The sequence below is a fragment of the Euprymna scolopes genome, chromosome 40, assembly GCF_053919585.1.
Source record: "Euprymna scolopes isolate OS-2025 chromosome 40, ASM5391958v1, whole genome shotgun sequence".
Lineage (NCBI taxonomy): Eukaryota > Metazoa > Mollusca > Cephalopoda > Sepiida > Sepiolidae > Euprymna > Euprymna scolopes.
Genome location: NC_136521.1, coordinates 13,882,004 through 13,902,003, shown reverse-complemented (window position 1 = coordinate 13,902,003; position 20,000 = coordinate 13,882,004). Strand labels below are relative to the sequence as shown.

The 20,000-nt window shown below is 33.8% G+C and overlaps 1 protein-coding gene across 7 annotated transcripts in view; it reads right to left on the bottom strand.

The window, feature by feature from the left end:
* The window catches only part of LOC145265380 (synapsin-like), a 319,381-nt gene that overhangs the window by 259,060 nt on the left and 40,321 nt on the right, over positions 1 to 20,000 (bottom strand). For 4 of the 7 annotated variants that reach the window (XM_080121175.1, XM_080121179.1, XM_080121174.1 and 1 more), the window contains exon 1: positions 737 to 927. The exons of the other annotated variants lie outside the window; for them this stretch is intronic. The gene's annotated coding sequence lies outside the window, so the exon portion shown is untranslated. Of the gene's footprint in view, positions 1 to 736; positions 928 to 20,000 lie in introns of those variants that run through there. 7 annotated transcript variants of the gene reach the window in all.

Here is a 20,000-nt window from a genome sequence, read left to right as displayed (position 1 = left end):
CTGATGAATTCCTTCAAGAATAAAACATGAACGTTTTTGTGTAGCTTGCTTAATGATATATTTTCATACTATATATGTATATATAAAGTTTTTTTTTAAATATATATGGCAATTAAGCCACACAGAGTTTTCCGCGATTTTTTAACACCGGATGAAGTCATCAAACTAAATTATTTAGCTTGATTAGTTTTTTCCAGAATGCAACATGGACGTTTCTTTGCAGCTTACTTGCTATAATTATATTTCCATTAGTTATGAATAATTATGAAAATATATGGTAATCATGCTACATCGAATTTTCCGCGTTTCATCCTCATGGTGAATCGTCAGACTATAATATATATATATATATATATATATATATATATATATATATATATATATATAATGGAGAAAGAGAGAGGGATTGAGAGAGAGAGAGAGCGAGAGAGAGAACGAGGAGGGAACTGGAAACAACCCTATTATATTAAAGAACCTGGAGTTCAGATTCTTATTAAATAAAAAAAAATTTAAAAACGCCCCCCCCCCCCCCGTTCGCCCTCACGGAAAAAATTCTAATTATAAAAAAAAGAAAAGATCAAACTACATCACGAGAAAAGAAAACAAAAAAAAAAAAAAAAGAAAGAAACCTTTAAAAACGCCGACTGCAAAATCGTTGTTCTTCAACCTCCGCACCACGACCCCACTCCCGTTCCACTCCCGTTTCCCATGCGTTCTGGGGAATAAAATGGCTTACCTTAGTTCATAACAAGTTGTTGCAGCAGAAAACTCCGAGAGGAATGGAATAGCGGGAGAGAAAAAAACCTTGTCTAATCCATGAAACGGATGCTATTATTGTCGAAGACAGGGAAGATTGGGGAATGCGGTTGGTGTCTTTTAGTTGCAACGGTATTGTTGGCAGGAGCGGAGTTGCAGCCCACTGTCGTTCTAAAGTGAAAAGAGATGGAGATGCTGCTATTTGAAGATGAAGAGATGGAGACTGGATGGAGACTTGGGAAAGAAGGGGAGGAATAAGAGGCTGAGGACTCAAAGAGAAAGACAGAGAGAGAAAATATGGAGACTGGGCAAAGAGGGAGTAGGAGAAGAGGTTGAGGATGAAGAGAGAGAAGGGGGAAGAGATAAAGAGATGGAGATTGGATGGAAACTTAGAGAAGAAGGAGAGGGAGAAGTGGTTGAAACCCCAGAGAGAGAGAGAGAGAGAGAGAGAGATACAGAGAGAAAAGATGAAAACTGGATGGAAACTGGACAAAGAGAGAGTAAGAGAAGAGGCTGAATGGAGAGAGAGAAAGAGAGAAGATAAAGCGATGGAAATTGTGAAAAAGAGGAGGAGAGAGGGAGGAATGAGAGAGAAAGACACAAAGAGAGAGAAAAGATGACAAGCAAGTGGATGAAGACTGGGCAAAGAGGAAGATGGAGAAGAGGCTGAGATGAAGAGAGAGATAGAGAGACAAGATATAGAGACTGGATGGAGACTTAGAAAAGAAGAGGAAGGAGAGGAGGCTGGAGACTGGGAGAGAGAGACATAGAGAGAGAGAAAAGATGGAGTGATAGAGACTGGTGGGTGACTGGAAGAAAAGGGAGTCGCTGAGGTTTCCGAAGATATCAAGAAAGAGAAAGAGATGTGGTAGGTGAAAAAGCTTGGGATGTCGAGAGAGAAACAGATAAAGAGAAAGAAGATGAAGAAATGGAGATTGGATGGATACTGAGGAAGAAGGATTCAGAGTAGACTGGGGATATCGAAAGAGAAAGGGAGTGCAGAAACAAAGATAAAGGAAGAAAGGAAGGAAGGGAGAGAAAATGAAGAAATAGAGAGTGGACGAAGGGGGTTGGAGAACGAGATGGTGACGTAAAAAGAAGGAGAGAATAAGAGAGAAAGTTAGAGATAGATAGATAGAGAGATAGATAGATAGAGAGAGAGAGAGAGAGAGAGAGAGAGAGAGAGAGAGAAAGAAAGAGAGAGATATAGCGACAGATAGATATCGCTCGCTATATATATATATATATATATATATATATATATATCGCTATACATATATTTATATATCGCTATACATATATATCGCTATATATATATATATATATATTTATCGCTATATATATATATTTATCGATATATACATATATATATATCGCTATATATATTTATCGATATATATATATATACATATATATCATTGTATACAAATATATCACTATATATACATATATATCGCTATATATAAATATATCACTATATATATCGATATATATAAATATACCACTATATATATATATATATATATATATATATATATATATATATATATATATATATATATATATATATATATGATTTTAAAAGTTTTAAAAAAAATGTCTCGTGCGCCACCACCGACAATCGAAATCAAAACGTTTAGCTTACGATTTACTTTTCCCATTGACGTTACTGACACGTTTGCTGCCAGGCTAAAAATTAAAACATGAACCAATAGCTATTACGTGACGCATGCATATTCGCAATACCGTCGTTCGACCTTTACTTGGCAAATTACATTTTTTTAATATTCACACTTTTGCACCGATTTTCCCCAGCTAAAACACAAATATAAAGTTTCGCAGGAGTTCAAATACTTTATACATTAAGTTTCATGTCTGTAGACTGAAAACTGACAGAGGAGTTTGGTAGGCAAGATATTTTAAACAAATATATATACGCATACATAAATATATAGAGAAAGAAGTTTGTGTTTACTATAAACTTTTTACGCAAATATTACGCAAGTATAAATCATATAGAATATCTGCATGAATATAATTACACGTAATAGTTAACTAAAGATGATCATCGCATGAGAAAACCGATAAAACTAATTGGAAATTAATTAAAATGAATGTTTAAAAGAATGTGCAAATTAGCTAGATCTTTTGCAGATGAATGCCATTCCACAACCCATATATAAGAAAGTTGTATTTTCTTTTTAAATAATAAGAAAATAGGGTTTTAATATGAATATCAATACACACAAAAACCAAATTCAGGAGTATAGAAGATAGATAGATATATCGCTATATATATATATATATATATATATATATATATATATATATATATATATATATATAGTGAATAAATGACAAAAGATTCAAAGTTCATGATGTTGACCATCTTATAATTTATTCCTTTAATTGACATTTACAATTCTTGTAACAGTATCTGTTTCGTAGCGCAAAATCAATCACTTAATTATCATATCGATCAGTGAATCTATTATGCCCTTATCTCTCTCTCTCTCTCTCTCTCTCTCCCTATATATATATATATATATATATATATATATATATATATATATATATATATATATATAGAGAGAGAGAGAGAGAGAGAGGGAATAGGAGGAATAGGAGGAAGAGGAGGAGGACTGAAATAAGTAAGAGGCAAAAAGGATGCAGTAGATCCAGTGACCGAATGTAGGAGGCATTTGGACAAGACGGATTTGGTTTCTTGACATGGGGAGAAAAAGAAATCAATAAAGAGAAAAAATGACTGAAGGAATTAGGGTTAGAGTTGGGGTTAGAAAATTGAAATGAGAGGAATAAAAGGGTGGTTTTTAATCGAGTTATAGAACGAGAGAAAGTAGTTTGAGAAAAAAGGGTTATAATAAAAGAAAACAGATACAAAGAGAGAGAAAGAGAGGGGGAGAGAGAGGGAGAGGGGGGATCAGTGTGAGAGAGGAAAAATATGCGTGTACTAGAAGATGTAACCGGCGTTGCCCGGGATTAAACGTAATGTTAAAATCCATTTAAAAAAAATGAGGTTAAAAACGGAAAGAAACTGTGACATGAGCATGCGAATATTATGTTTTTTTAAAACAGTTCACTTCTTGCAAGAAAAAAAAATACTCAAGCTGAGATCGAAACCAAAAACGATAACCATTACACCAACTTGCCACAATCTTTATAAAATGTTTTGAAACCCCGTGAAACAATTAACAAACAGATAAAAATCCGATGACCCCCCCCCCCAGTACCAATTTTTCAATTTTGACCTCTTAGCAGCCTTTTTTCGGATGAACATCAATCAAAAAGTTTTCTGCATGTCTGAATACCCTGTATACAAAATTTCAAGTCTGTGGATCAAAAAATTCGTTGACTATATAGGATGAGAAGTATCCTCACACACACACACACACACACACACACACACAAACACACATACACACACATTCTCATTTTTATAGATATACTAGCAGGCCGCCCGGCGTTGCCCGGTCGTAAAATAAGCATAAATATATTTTCATTTATACAGAAACTGAGATATGTGCATGCGATTATTATGTTTTTTCTAAACCGTTCAATTCTTGTAAGTAAAAAAAAAATACTCGAGCTGAGATCGAAACCTAAAGACAGTGTGTCAAGTACAGTTACCATTCAGCAATTGTGACACGCTAGGTGTGTCAGAAATTCCGTGAAAAATATTGAATAATTCCACCCCGTCTTTCCAAGCTTATAACCCCTCGAAAAATGTAATTCAAGCCCTAATTTTTTTTTTCAATTAAAGGAGCAAGGACCAAGGTTTCATTGAAAATAACGAACAAAAAAAACGTGTTTTTTTATTTTTAAAGGTTTTAAACTTCGGATTTACAGGTAATTTTTTAAAAAACACTACTTTTTTTTTAGTTTTAAATTTGAATATATTATTTATTGATCTTTTATCTTTAATTTCTGATATATAAAACTTTGGTGAGTAAATTAATTGTTTACTTTTTAATAGACATTTCAAAATGGGAGGCGTGAATTATTCGACCTCCCTGTCTTTCCAAGCTTATAACTACTCGAAAAATGTAATTCAAGCCCTATTTTTTTTTTCAATTAAAGGAGCAAGGACCAAGGTTTCATTAAAAAATAAAAAAGAAAAAACAAACAACGTGGTTAAAAAAAAAGTTTTAAACTTCCAACTTTACAGGTAAATTTCTAAAAAACACTACTTTTTTTTTAATTTGAATATATTATTTATTGACCTTTTCTCTTCAATTTGTGATATATAAAACTTTGGTGAGTAAATTAATTATTTATTTTTTAATAGACACTTGAAAATGGAGGGGGGCGTGAATTAAAAAAAACGTTTGTCTAAAATATTATATTCGGTTTATTGGAAAGAGCATAAAATTTCACATTGACCCTGAAAATATCGTAAAAATAGAATCGATAGAAAAATTTTGATAGATTTTTAAAGTTTAAACATTGAAAAATATTGAGTTCGTAAAATTCATTACTGTTTTTTAAAAAATAAAAAAATATATATTTCTATTACTTTTTATACAATTTTTAGTTTATTTTGGAAGTATAATCCATAAAGAAAATAAACAACCCACTTTTAACAGAGAAATTACGAGTCTTTTATATTTTATTCGCAGTTTCGTGTTAGGGGTGTCAAAAATTCCTACAAAAATTCTGATGCACCTAGTGATACGCTCTTTCAAAAACTATTTTCAAACCGACTTATACTTAACATAAGGAGTCTGTAATATGAACCATTCACGCATGCGCAATCGTGAAACAGTTAGCAAACAGAGAAAAATCCGACGATTCCCACACAACCATTTTTCAATTTTTATATTTTTGCGGATGAAAACCGATTAAAAAGTTTTCTATGCGTCTGAATAACCTATATACCAAATTTCAAGTCTGTATATAAAAAATTCGTTGAGTATATAGGTTGAGAAGTGGCCTCACACACACACACATTCTCATTTTATAGAATAAAAGATAAAGAAAAAGGAAAGTGAGAGAAAAGAGAGAGAGAGAGAGAGAGAGTATAAATCAATTAGAGAAAGAAAGATGAAGGGTGTGAAGAGAGATAGGTTGAGAGAAGTAAAGCAGTATAAAAATTGGAAAGAAAAATAGAGAGAAACGAGAAAGAGTTTGATGCAAGGATGAGAAAAAGAGAAAAACTAAATGGGAAGGTTATGTCCAAAAATTTAAGTCAAGACACCGGAAGTGGACTCTGTTTACATAAATATGGAACGGAAGTCACTAAGCACGAAACGAAATACAAAACTATATGGAACCACTTCTTGTTTTATCAATAAAAAAAATAATAAACTTTTATTTTTGACATTTCTATAAATATTTTTTTAATATTTAAAATATATTCATATGTAAATATTTTATTTCCAAAAGGTTCATTGTTTACGTTTCTATAAATAATTTTTTTAAGTATTTAAACTATATTCATATGGCAATAATTCAAAATTTTCACAAATTTTATCACGTAATTTTGTCATAATATATCACAAAACAAAATACCTTCAATCGAATTACACAACCGAAACTTTTTTTATAACACAAGAAGTGTTAAGAAAAACTTTCATACATTATTTATGAAAAAAATCCATTTATTCATTTAAGAAACTTTTTTATACAAATGTTTAAAATAAGATTTTTTTTGATAACACAAGAAGTGTTAATAAAAAAAAACTTTAATAAATTATTTATGTCAAACTTTTGTGATAAAACTTGAGAGAGACATAAATATATTATTTCAAAAAGACACCATTTATAGAAATGTAAATAAAAAAATTACATTGTTTTTTTTTTCGTCATAACACAAGTGTTAAAAAAATATTTATAGAAACGTAAAAAAATGACAGTTTATTTTTTTGTTGTTGTTGTTTCATGATAGCACAAGAAGTGTTAAAACCAAAATAATTTTTGGAAATAAATTATTTCCACTTGGTTTTGTATTTCGTTTCATGTTTAATGATTTCCATTTCGTATTTAGGTAACCCGAGTCCACTTCCGGCATCTTAACTTTTATACTGAATTTTTGGAATCAACCAACGGGAAATAGTATAAAAGAAAAAGAGAGATGGGGAAAAGATGAAATGTAAAGAAACGAAGGATAGAAAGAGGAAAGAAAGAAAGAGAGGAAAATTATGTATACAGATTATATATATATATATATATATATATATATATATATATATATATAGAGAGAGAGAGAGAGAGAGAGAGGGAGAGAGAGAGAAAGAGAGAGAGAGAGAAGTAACAGTTTAAAGAAACAAGGGAGAGAGAGAGAGGGGGTGAAGGAAAGGCAAACATACCGTGAGATAAGGATAAAAAAGAAATAGGAGGGAACATAGATGGATAAGAGAAAAAGACACAAAAAAAAGAAGGAAAAAGAGAGAAAGAGGAAAAGGAGTGGGAGGAGGAGGGGGTGTAGAGGATAGGAATAGTGTAACAAAATACACAAGAGAACGTGGGGAAAACATCAGCAGGAGCGAAGGATGGCTGGCTTGCAAAGACATTAGCAGCAGTAGTAGCTGAAAAACGCACATATGCAAATTACGAAGTGTGCGTGACAACAAAAGAGAAAAAAGGACACAATGTTCTCGAGACAGAAAGAAAGTCGACGTCAAAGAAAATGGACATGTAAAGTCGAGGATGAGAATGAACCGTCTGTGCCTAGCATGTGGTTGGAGGAAGAAGAAAAGTGGACGTCGAAGAGAATGGATGTGTGAAGTCAGATGAGAATGGGCTGGCTGTGCCCAGCATGTGGTTGGAGGAAGAAGAAAAGTTGATGTCGAAGAGAATGGATGTGTGAAGTCAAAGACGAGAATGGGCTGGTTGTGCCCAGCATGTGGTTGCAGGAAGAAGAAAAGTGGACATTGAAGAGAATGGATGTGTGAAGTCAAAGACGAGAATGGGCTGGCTGTGCCCAGCATGTGTTCAGAGGAAGAAGAAAAGTGGACGTCGAAGAGAATGGATGTGCGAAGTCAAAAACGAGAATGGGCCGGCTGTGTTCAGAATGTGGTCGGAAGAAAGAGAAATGTGTGCCAGATTAAAATTGAGAAGTGGCAGCAAGAGACTTTTTAAATGGTGCCAAAAATAACAAGAATAAAAACGTTCTGTAAAAAAAGAAAAAAATGCCGATCCGGATTTTTGTTTATTTCTTTCCTTTGTTTGTTTGTAACGTTTCCATTTCTAAAAGAAAGAAAATAAAGAGTGGATAAAGAAATTAAATAAGAGAGAGAGAGAGAGAGAGAGAGAGAGAGAGAGAGAGAGAGAGAGAGAGAGAGAAAGAGAGTTGGTTGGTTGTTTTTGTTTTACGGCATATCAACCCTTTTTGGGTTATTTAATGCCGAATCCAAAGATTTTGAAGAAAATTTTTAATAGAATATATTTGTTGTTTTCAAATCGGTTTCTATTTAACCCATAGTTGGGACCCTAACAGGTACTACCACTCCGGGTCAGAGTGGACCTAGGAGCAATGGTAATTAAAGGGTGGCTCCATACTCCCCAAAGCCCACAAGCTGGGGCCTCACCACTGGATATAGTTTAAGGTCATATCCAGGACCGAAAGAGAGAGATTAGATGAGAAAGAGAGGGGGGCAAGAAAGAGAGTAAGAAAAAGAGAGAGCGGGATATGAGAACGTTAAAGAGGGAAAGGAAGTAAAAGAAGAGAAAGGGGGAGTGCAAAAGAATTAGTGGGAGAAGAACATAATGAAAAATAGAGAGAAAGGAAGGTATGAAGAAAGAAAAGAAGAAAGGAAAAAGAAGGTATGAAGAAAGAGAGGGAGGATTAGCGTTACTTCTTCAGCTATATCTGACAACTCTACCTGAGGCTTGCATGACAGATGCTTATAGTTTTCTTTTTTTTTTTCTTCCTTTTACTCACATTAACCTCTAACAAGCTATATCGCCACTTGGACCTAAGAGGCTACTATTTGGGACCACGCCTAGGAAAGATTAACAAGATGTTGGTTTACATTACATTTAAACTTTTGCATATCAGTACAGTCAGGGAAGCAGGTAGCAGAAAGGGAACTCCAAAGTCTAGCTGTTTGAAGGAAGAAACTATTAGAATAGGAAGCTTTCTGGCATTTAAAAACCTCAACAGTGAAGGGGTGAGATTTAGTTGCTAAGTGGTTTTGTTGGGAATATGTACATCACGGGGCAAAAGTTCATCAAAGCACATTTCATTAAAATATTTGTAAAACAAACGCAGAGATGCAACATTGCGGAGATGGGACAGGGGTTGGAGCTTAGTTGACAAAGTGAGACCTATTAGATTGAAAACTCTTGCTTGGATCCTGTCCAAGAGGGAGAGGCTAGTGGTAGATGCACCAGTCCAGATGTGGCAACAATACTGCATGCATTCACGAACGGTGGCCTTGTAGAGGTACAGGATATTCTCAGGTGTGAGTAGTCTTCTAGCTCGATAGAGGGAACCCACATTCTTTGCAGCAGCCTTTGCAATGTCCTCAATGTATTTGTTCCAGTTCATAAGTTCGTATACCTGTGAATGTTAAGCCGAGGAGTTTAAAGGAAGAATTCTCGGGTAAGGTATTATTCGTCATGGATATTGGTGGTTGGAAAATGCTTATCACCTTGAAGTAATGGGTGATATCACCATAAACCCTCAACTCCAAACTGCCCTTACTCAAAATAGAGATTACCAATTTGCTGATTGAGAAGAAGAAGAAGAAGAAGAAGAAGAAAAGGAAAAAGAAGAAAAGGAAGAAGAAAAAGAAGAAGAAGAAAAAGAAATGCAGCTTTGAATACAACTTTTCAGTGGAGATCCATTCTCATAATACAAAAATGGGGTTTGTATTACTGTACACATAGATTCGAAAAAGTTGTCAAAAAACAAATATATAACAAATAAATGTTATCAAAGGCAAGATGAGTTATTTTTCTACCTAACTGGATATGTTTTCAGTGTTTTTATTCAATGTAACATGTTTATTCAGCTCGAAAAACATACTGTGTTTATCGATGTATTGAAACATTCAAAATGGCGACCGACTCTCTCTTTAACACGGTAAGTTTGGGAATACAGAAGTAATCAAACATCTCAACAAAAATAACCTTCTTAGTGACACTCAATATGGTTTCCGTTCTGCTAGATCTACAGCAGATGTCCTTACAGTTATATCGCATAGGATTAGCAAATCTCTCGACGGTGGCAATCTTTCTAGGGCAATTGCTCTTGACATATCTAAAGCCTTTGATAGGGTCTGGCATAAAGGTTTACTTCATAAGATCGCTAGCTATGGTATAGCTGGAAAAGTCTTCTCAATTATTAAATCATTTCTTTCTGATAGGTTCATAAGAGTAGTAGTTGAGGGGCAAAAATCAGAAGCTCACAGTATTAATGCCGGTGTCCCTCAGGGATCCATCCTGGGCCCAACTCTTTTCCTGATCTACATTAATGATCTTCCAAATCATATCCTTACATCATTTGTAGACATTTATGCTGACGACACTACCATTTATGGTACCACATCTAAGACAGTAAACGAGCAAGTACTCTCCAATTCTCTCTCCTCTGATCTTGAGCATGTAGTACAATGGGGAAAGGAGTGGCTGGTTACTTTTAATGCATCTAAAACCAAGCTTCTCTCTTTACATCATCAACATTTTAATCCACATTTGTCATCAATTGAAATGAATGGCTCACGTCTTCAGGAGGCCTCAAGTTTTGACAAGCTTCTGGGCTTGACCATTACTCCTGATCTTAAATGGAACACGTATATCAAATCTGTTGCCAAGGCCGCTGGAAAAATGGTGGAATCTTTCTATCGATCCAGTAGATATCTCACTGCTGATGCTATTCTCTATCTATATAAGAGCCAGGTACGTCCAAGGATGGAATACTGTTGCCACATCTGGGCAGGAGCTGCTAGAAAGGACTTGTCCTGCCTTGATAGAGTTCAAAATAGACTTCGTAGCCTCGTAGGAGATGTCCTTTTCTCCTCCTTACAACCTCTATCTCACAGAAGAGATGTTGCGAGTTTGTCTCTGATGTATCGTTATTTTCATGGAAAGTGTTCAACTGAGCTTCAATCTATGGTCCCCCCTCGCCAAATTTTCACAAGAAATACTCGTCTAGCTGTAAACACTATCAATAATTTCCCCCACTCTTTATCTGTGCCTAAACCTAAACATAGATTCCATGAACAAAGCTTCTTTCTTAGAACTGCACGCCTGTGGAATTGTCTTCCGTTTTCCTGCTTTCCGGCTGACTACAATATGGTTGTGTTCAAGTCTAAGGTAAATAAGTTCTTGATGAGCCGTTCCATATAAGTTATTAAATTTACCAAATTTTCATTACTAATGATTACTATATTGACCAACTTCTACTGTACACTCTTTAACCCTTATCCTTGAGTGGCCTCTGGGCCTTGATAATGTGGTGATGCCTTTGTAAAAAAAAAAAAAAAAAAAAAAAAAAGATGGACAAAAATCGGAGGCCTGCAAGATAAATGCTGGAGTCCCTCAGGGGTCAATCCTGGGCCCAACTCTCTTCCTGATATACATCAATGACCTCCCTAAACACATACTTAAATCATTCGCTGTCATCTATGCTGATGACACGACCATCTATGGCAACACATCAACGGCTGTAAATGACAAAGTTCTCTCTGATTCTCTCTCCTCTGATCTCGAGCGCGTGGTTCAGTGGGGGAAGACGTTGCTGGTTACCTTTAATGCATCCAAAACCAAACTCCTATCCTTACATCATCAACGCTCTGATCCCCATCTGGCATCAATTGGGATGGATGGCTCTCGTCTGGGTGAGGCCCCGTGTTTTGAAAAGCTTCTGGGTTTGACCTTTACTCCTGATCTGAAATGGAACACGTACATCAAGTCTGTTGCCAAGGTCGCTGGAAAGATGGTGGGATCCTTCTACCACTCCAGAAGATATCTCACTACTGATGCAATTCTCTATCTATATAAAAGCCAAGTACATCCAAGGATGGAATACTGTTGCCATATCTGGGCAGGAGCTGCTAAAAACAGCCTATCCTGCCTTGACAGAATACAAAATAGACTTCGTGGCTTAGTGGGGGATGCCCTTTTCTCTACCCTGCAACCTCTCTCCCACAGAAGAGACATTGCGAGCCTATCCTTGTTTTATCGTTATTTCCATGGCAGGTGCTCGTCTGAACTCCAATCTCTGGTCCCTCCTCGCCAATCTTTCACGAAAAACACCCGTCTAGCTGAATCCACTGTGAAAAATTTCCCCCATCCTTTATCTGTGCCTAAATCAAAACGTGGATTCCATGAACAAAGCTTCTTTCTTAGAACTGCACGCCTGTGGAACTCTGTTCCGTCTGCCTGCTTCCCACCTGACTACAACTTGGATGTCTTCAAGTCCAACGTTAACAAATTCCTAATGAACCGCCCCCTTAAGTAAACACTTCATCAAATCTCCACACTAACGTAATGTACTTGCAATAACCCTTATGCCTGAGTAGCTTCCAGGCCTTGATAAGTTGTGATCACTGTGTAAAAAAAAACAAAAAAAAACACCGAAATCTACAAGAAAAACAAAAAATTCTACTAATTCGAGTTCACGCTTTTCTAAAATTTTACCCTCGATTCTTTTTAAATATGTCGTTTTAAGCAAAAACAATATTACATACTAAATTGTCATGTCGAAAATACCAATATATCCAAAAATTAATCGAGTAGAACTGCTATTGTGTTTTTAGCTATATATATATATATATATGTGCTACTCATATGGATTAAATAAAAGATTCCGTTTGAAATTTTGTGCAGATTCCTGAGTTTGACAGAAAGAGTTCCACACAATACACCTGAAGACAGAAGTTACATTGTCTGAAACATTGTGAAAATAACACTCAAGTTAAGAATATTAGTTTGAAGAATTCAAATAATACAAATAATGTATTGGTATCTCAAAAATCCAGAAATGTTTATGTGTTGTGTGACAATACATGGCCTCACCAACAAGTCGCCGACTCCAAATGTTGTGTACCATGGATTTTTCGTTCATCTTCTTATGACCGTATTGTTGTTTTCTCACTGGCAACCCTTATCCCTGAGTGGCTTCCGGGCCTTGATAAGTGGTGACCACCGTGTAAAAAAAAAAAAAAAAAAAAAAATATAAAATTTGACAAAATACTGTTAAAAACTCACTCAATATATATTACCGCGACATAGGTTGACATATATTCGGTGGGGTTTTAATAGTATTTTGTCTAGTTTATTATTTATAACACCTTTCCCCGAACTTACCGTGTTAAAGAGAGAGTCGGGCGCCATTTTGAATTTTCCAATACATCGGTAAACACAGTATGTTTTTTGAGCTGAATAAACATGTTATATTGAATAAAAACACTAAAAATATATCCAGTTAGGTAGAAAAGTAACTTATCTTGCCTTTGATAACATTTATTTGTTATATATTTGTTTTTTGACAACTTTTTCGAATCTATGTGTACAGTAATACAAACCCCAAAAATGATTATCAAGAGAAACAAGGAAATAGTTGCAAATATCAAAGAGAAACAATGAAATAGTTGTAAATATCAAATGTAGTTTCCCCAAGCAAAAATTAACAGTACCAATCCAGTTTGAGAAGCTTTGAATTGTAAAAAATTCTAACATTAATCCAGTTCAAAGTTCCTTCTTTTAATTGGATTTTTCATTTTGACATTTATCAAAGACATTCCGATACAAAACTATCAAAGAACACTGCCAGCCAAATAAAGTACCTTCGTGTGCAATTTCATAAAAATCGGCCCAGCCGTTTTCGAGTCTATAAGGAACGAAAACACACACATATAGACACAACACACACACAGAGATAAAATTCCTTTTATATAATAGTAGAGAGCTGGATTGAAGCTATATATATATATATATATATATATATATATATATATATATATATAAAGCCCACCCCTCTTTGGGGTGAGCACTTTGTAAATATATTTTCACCTGACGTTTATCTAAGCAATTAAGCGAAGCCTATTTATTTGTTTGTAAACAAATGATGGTTTGAGCAGTTTCTGGAGGAGAAATATTTACGGCACTGATTCGTGGTCCTATGGTCAACGGTTCGGTTGTAAGTTCGATCCACGGCTGGAGAAAGGTGTATGTCTAGCCGCACTGATTAGTTGTGATACAAGGAAACAGTACTGTATGTGGATCACACACACACGCACACATATATATATATATATATATATATATATATGTGTGTGTGTGTGTGTGTGTGTGTGTGTGTGTGTATATATATATATATATATATATATATATATATCACAAATAAATGTAACTTCTCCAACTTTCAAACTTGCTGATGAGAGCTGAAAACGATTTGTTCAGTGTTTCATTTCTGAAACTGCATCTGGCTTGAAACTAATGGTAACAGTTTTCAAGAAATCTGATGAAAGAAATACTCTGCAAATCTTTTTTATCTTATTTTTATTTTTTTATTTTTTTTATTTTTTTTTTTTTGAAAAGCTTTGCAGGCTCTACCAAACTCCTGTGCGGCCAATTTTGGGTCTAGACACTTGAAATTTTAGATGTAGACTACCTGGACATGAGTCAATCTTTTTAATATATATATATATATATATATATATATATATATATATATATATAGTCTTTGAAGTTTTTAACATTTGAAACCACACAAAAAATTATTTTTTATCATTCATCAAAAAAAACATCTAGTCAGTAAGTCATTTAATCACCTGCAATCACTGCATCAACTCTCAAATTTACTATAATACCAATTTTTATATTTTTTAAGGGATCATCAGTTGTTTACCATGAAACACTGTTTCGGGGATTTAAAAACAAAACAGTGTATTACATCATGGCTCCCCAGCAGTGTTGATCAAACACCACCACCCTTAATCTTAGGAAGAAGACAAGTTACAAAAATTTTTTTTTTTTTTTCCCCAATTTCCTATTCTTAATTGTAATTACTAACCTTTTCATAGTATAAAAATGAATTTCTTACCTGTGCGATTCATCAATTTCCACATTTAAAATGGATACATTTTTTAATTTTTTAATTTATCATTCTTGTATTTATAAGATTTGGATTAATCCATTTAACTACTTATCACCCCCACTATAGTTAGTAGTTTGTATATTTACATTCTTATTTATTTAAAATTAGATATATAAAGGTTAAAAATATTTTATTTTTACATATATACATTTTTTTTTTTTTTTTTTTTTTTTTAAATTAACTATATAAATTTATTATATGTAATTATAAATACATTTATACATTGCTAATATAGTTTTGGATTTCCTTTATCAATATAATCTGGTTTATCTTAAACGATTCAAAAGCATCAGGATAACGAACAAATGCTTTGTTTAACTGTTTAAATATTTTATTTTTATCTCCACCTTGTTTTATCATCCTTATTACTAAGCTAGAAACTGGTGGTATAAAATCTGTTAATTTTAGAGTAACGCGAGCTATTCTCAAAAACTCTGACATAATGGTTCCATAAAACACAAAAACGGGGCAGGTGCTATATATATATATATTTATTTATATATATGCACATAAAGTTATGAACAGTACATAGGGCCCGAGCAAAGCCGGGATGAACTGCTAGTATATATATTAAAACTGTAAGTTGAAATTGGCAATCAAAATATATTTGTTTTCTTTCTTTTATAATAAGCTCTACTCTCTATTGCGTCTAGGGCTTTTTTATTCGGTTGGAATTAAAGTTTCCATATATAAATACTGTTATTTATATTAGTTTGAAGTTTACCATTGCGTACATCAGGTAAACACTACATCCTTTTGATTTCATTTCATAATAAATGTGTGTGTGTGTGTGTGTGTGTGTGTGTGTGTGTGTGTGTGTGTGTGTGTGTGTGTGTGTGTGTGTGTGTGTGTGCGTGCGTGTCTGTGAAAAGACATTAAGGATTAATTTATTCAAATGTGTCAATATATAAACAAGCGGCAAATCGTTGTCCATAATATAAGATCGAAGAGGACATCCATAAATCCTGACGTGTGTGCATATAGCACATTCGGGGTTGCATCTGCTGCCCGTGCTGCGATTTGCTTCGTTATTCGAGTGTCTGCATGTTTCCCTGTCATTATCCTTGGCCAATAAATCTCTTTTCATGTCAAACCCAATATTGATCCCGAAATACATGTCCTTGCAAAACCGAATAATAAAATATTCATCGGCAACGAGTTTGTGTGGGTGACAGGCGCGTAGATTCACACAAATACCTTTTTTTTTTTTTTTTTGGCCGGATCAAATAATCAAAAACTTTATTCATTGGTCCCATATACATGCAGACTCTCTCTCTCTCTCTCTCTCTCTCTCTCTCTCTCACACACACACACACACACACACACACACACACACACACACATGTACATTTGTATATACACACACATGCACGCACATATATATATATATACACACACACTTATACATTAGGTATATCAGAATCGGCCATTAAAAATGCCATATATGAACTTGAATAAATCAACTGACTATCTTTCGAAGCTTATAACTACTTGAAAAATGTAATTCAAACCCTATTTTTTTTTCAATTAAAAGAGCAAAGACCAAATTGTAAAAAAAAAACAAGTTTAATAACAAATTATGCAATATTTGTTTTTTTAAAATCGGTTTTCTTTTAAAAAGATTTAAAGAAAATCAATGAAATTTTACTTACTACGATCGATTATAAAAAATATATATAAATTCCAAAAAATCACTTACCTATAAAAAAATTCTATTCAATGTGTACTTCCATTGTTCATTGTTAAGAATTTATCCATATTTATACTTATATTCCATGTCTTTTTTAAATAAAATACTTTTTTAAACAAGGGTTCCAAAAAAAAAAAAAACACGAACTCATTTTTTGACTGTTCAAATAAAGGGAGACAAATCTCTATTTTTTTTTCACGATTATCTTACGGTGACTTATAAACGCCATAATTAATATCTCTTTTCATTGTGTGCTGTTAACCAAAACTAGTATTTTGGGGCCTCCATAGGTGAAAAAAAGCACACATTCACTTATAAGTTTTTGCCGTTAAACGGAAAACCCAGTCGACTGATGTTTTTTTAATCTCTTAATGAAATACGCGAGTTTTTTATTATTATATTTCATTTATACTTTATCGAGTGATTTTTTTTTTTAATATCTAAAAAAAAGAAAACATTGAATGAAATAGAAAAAATTGCCGTCAACGTCCGGTATTTACTTAACGATAAGCATAACATGAGCTTTCATTTAAAAAAACAAAACAAAAAACATCAACAAGGTTTTAAAAAAAAGGTTTTACACTTTGGACTTTACAGGTAAATTTCCAAAAAACACTTCTTTTTTTTGTTTTAAATTAATATTGTATTTATTGTTCTTTTATCTTCAGTTTGTGATATATAAAACTGTGGTGAGTAAATTAATTATTTAAATTTTAATAGCCATTTCAAAATGGAGGCGGGGGTGAATTAAAAAAAAAAGTTTGTCTACAATAGTATATTTGGTTTATTGGAAAAAACATAAAATGTCACGTTGACCCTGAAAATATCATAAAAAAATTAACCAATAGAAAGATTTTGATAGATTTTTAAAATTTTAAAGTTGAAAAAATTTCACACGTAAAATTCAATTGATTTCATACGTAAAAAAAAAAAAATGGCTGGTTGAACACGCACCGGCACTTTGTAAACACTGTTTTTTTTTTTAAATAAAAAAAAATATTTCTATTATTTTTTAAACAACTTTAATAGTTTATTTTGGAAGTATATTCCATACAGGAAATAAAAAAACCCACTTAAAAAAGAGAAATAACGAGTCTTTTATATTTTATTCGCAGTTTTCTGTTAGAGGCGTCAAAAGTTTCCCAAAAATTCTGATACACCTACTCATACATACGCAAACACACGCACACATGCACGCAGGCATACACACACACATCTTATATTCTTGTATCAAATACATGAACTCTCAGTTGTATCAGAACAGATACTACACTTTAAATTATTTATTCTCCATTCTTCAAATATAATAAAAATAAAATACAATGTGAAAAATTAAGCACAAGACCCTCAAAACTATAGGGATAATAGGGATCGTTGATCATCTTTGCTTTAATGTAATCAATTTTACTATCTTATTCTAGGCTGGAATCATCTCAGTCACTAAAATACCACATTTACTCTAGGTGGCATCGTACTTAAAAATATCAGTTATAGCCAAGATTGTGCGCTCTTTTTAACTTCCGGTTTCAGTTGTTCATTTTGCTGGCTAATTAGACATGGAATAGCGATAAAAAAAAAAGCCATTCTTAACGTGAGGAAAGGGGGGGTGCACCTTCTTTGAGAAGAAGAGGTGAGACTATATCTTGTTTGTCACCATCGTCCTGTCTGTGGAGCACAAACCAAAAGTCAAAAAGAGCAGACAATCTTAACTCTAGCCAAATGTTTTTCACAAAATTTAAATTTTATCTTTCATAAATATACTAGCGGGGTTCCCCAGTGTTGCCAGGGTGTATGGAGGTGTAGTAAAAAACCTCCCGGGGGGGGGGATAAAAAGTTGTAGTAGCGGGGCAGAGGAATCAACAGTAGGCAGTTTGGGTGGAAATAAAAAACAAAAAGAAAGAAGCGGTAATAAGCAGGCAGGCTCGAACCTGTAATGCGAAGGAGGAGAAAAAAAAAACATAACGTCTTAGCCGATGTCCCTATCGCACAACCGGAAATCGAGAGCACCAAAATTAGGCGTAGACAATCCAACAGTGACGATGACTTGCTAAAATGCTGGCGAAAAAAGCGACCTCTCCTTGTACAAAACTGCCCAGTTGAGTTTGAAGGAATAAATGTTTTTTGGCCAATTTTTCAATATTTGTCAAAAGGACCAAGCTTGAAAACGATAACGATTTCGTGAAGATCCGTCGCATGTGTTGAAAGTTTTTGCGAGACATACAAACACACACACACACATTTTGCCTTTTATATATTAGATAAATATAAATTTTTACAAATTTTTGACAGTGAAGAGTGGTACAAAAAAAAAAATAAAAAAATAAAAACGATGTTAAAACTTGGCGGCCCTTTCTAAATAATAAACTAACCCTAACCCTAACCCTTTCTAAATAATAAACTTCTCACTGTTTTTAATTTGGTCAGAACCGAAAACAAGCATCAAGCATGCTAATCTCTAAATGGAAGTGGAATCTAAATGGGAGACAAAGGAAGAGAAAAGAAGGATAGAGCATTGAGAATGGATGGTATCCTTCCAAGATAAATGCAATCGGGGGGAGGGAGCAAAAAACTCAGAATGGCGTGTGTACATCTTGGAGAGTACCAAACAAACAAAATGCGTTCTTGAAGACCAAGACTTTAATACTTATTGTAAGCTGGTCAATCTCTGTCCTCATTTAAGATTAGAACTCATTACAATTCAGCACTTATATCCGTTGTGTAACAGCGGATAATTCTAGTATGAGTTGTAAGATTGATTTGATCCCAAAACAATAAATGTTAAGGGGTCAAAATTGGGGTCAAAGTTTAAAAAGGTTGACCTCTCAGCCAATTTTTGGTCTAAACATTTGAAATTTTACATAAAGTGCAAACAGACATAGGGTAAGCTAGTATATATAAGAGAAAGAAAATTGGTGCTTGGCCGAAAATTTGGCTACCAAGGGATCAAAGTTCAAAAGATTTGACCTTTGCGGTCTCTAGCAAACTATTCAGCTAATTTTGTATCTAAACATTTTAAATTTTACATAAAGGGTATTCAGACATGTAGCAAGCTTTTTAATCAGTTTTTTTGGGGAAATTTGGCTGCCAAGACGTCAAAGTTCAAAGAGTTGACCGTTGCAGATTCTACCAAACTTCTCCGTCAATTTTGGGGTCTAAACACTTGAAATTTTAGATGTAGATTACCTGGACACGAGTCAAACTTTTTAATATATATATATATATATATATATATATATATATATATATATATATATATATACTAGCGGGGGTACCCGGCCGGCGTTGCCCGGGTGTTTGGAGGTGTGTGTGCTCTTAAATAAAAAAGAAACCGGGGAAGGGGGTAGGATCGAACCCAAAGCCCTAAGGCGAAGTTTGAAAATAAAATGTGAAAAAAACATGAACCGTTCGGACAGCCAGAATGAATTACTGAAAGATGTTTGAATTTATTTAAGTAAGAACCAAATTGACAGGTGCCCGATGGAAGTCGTA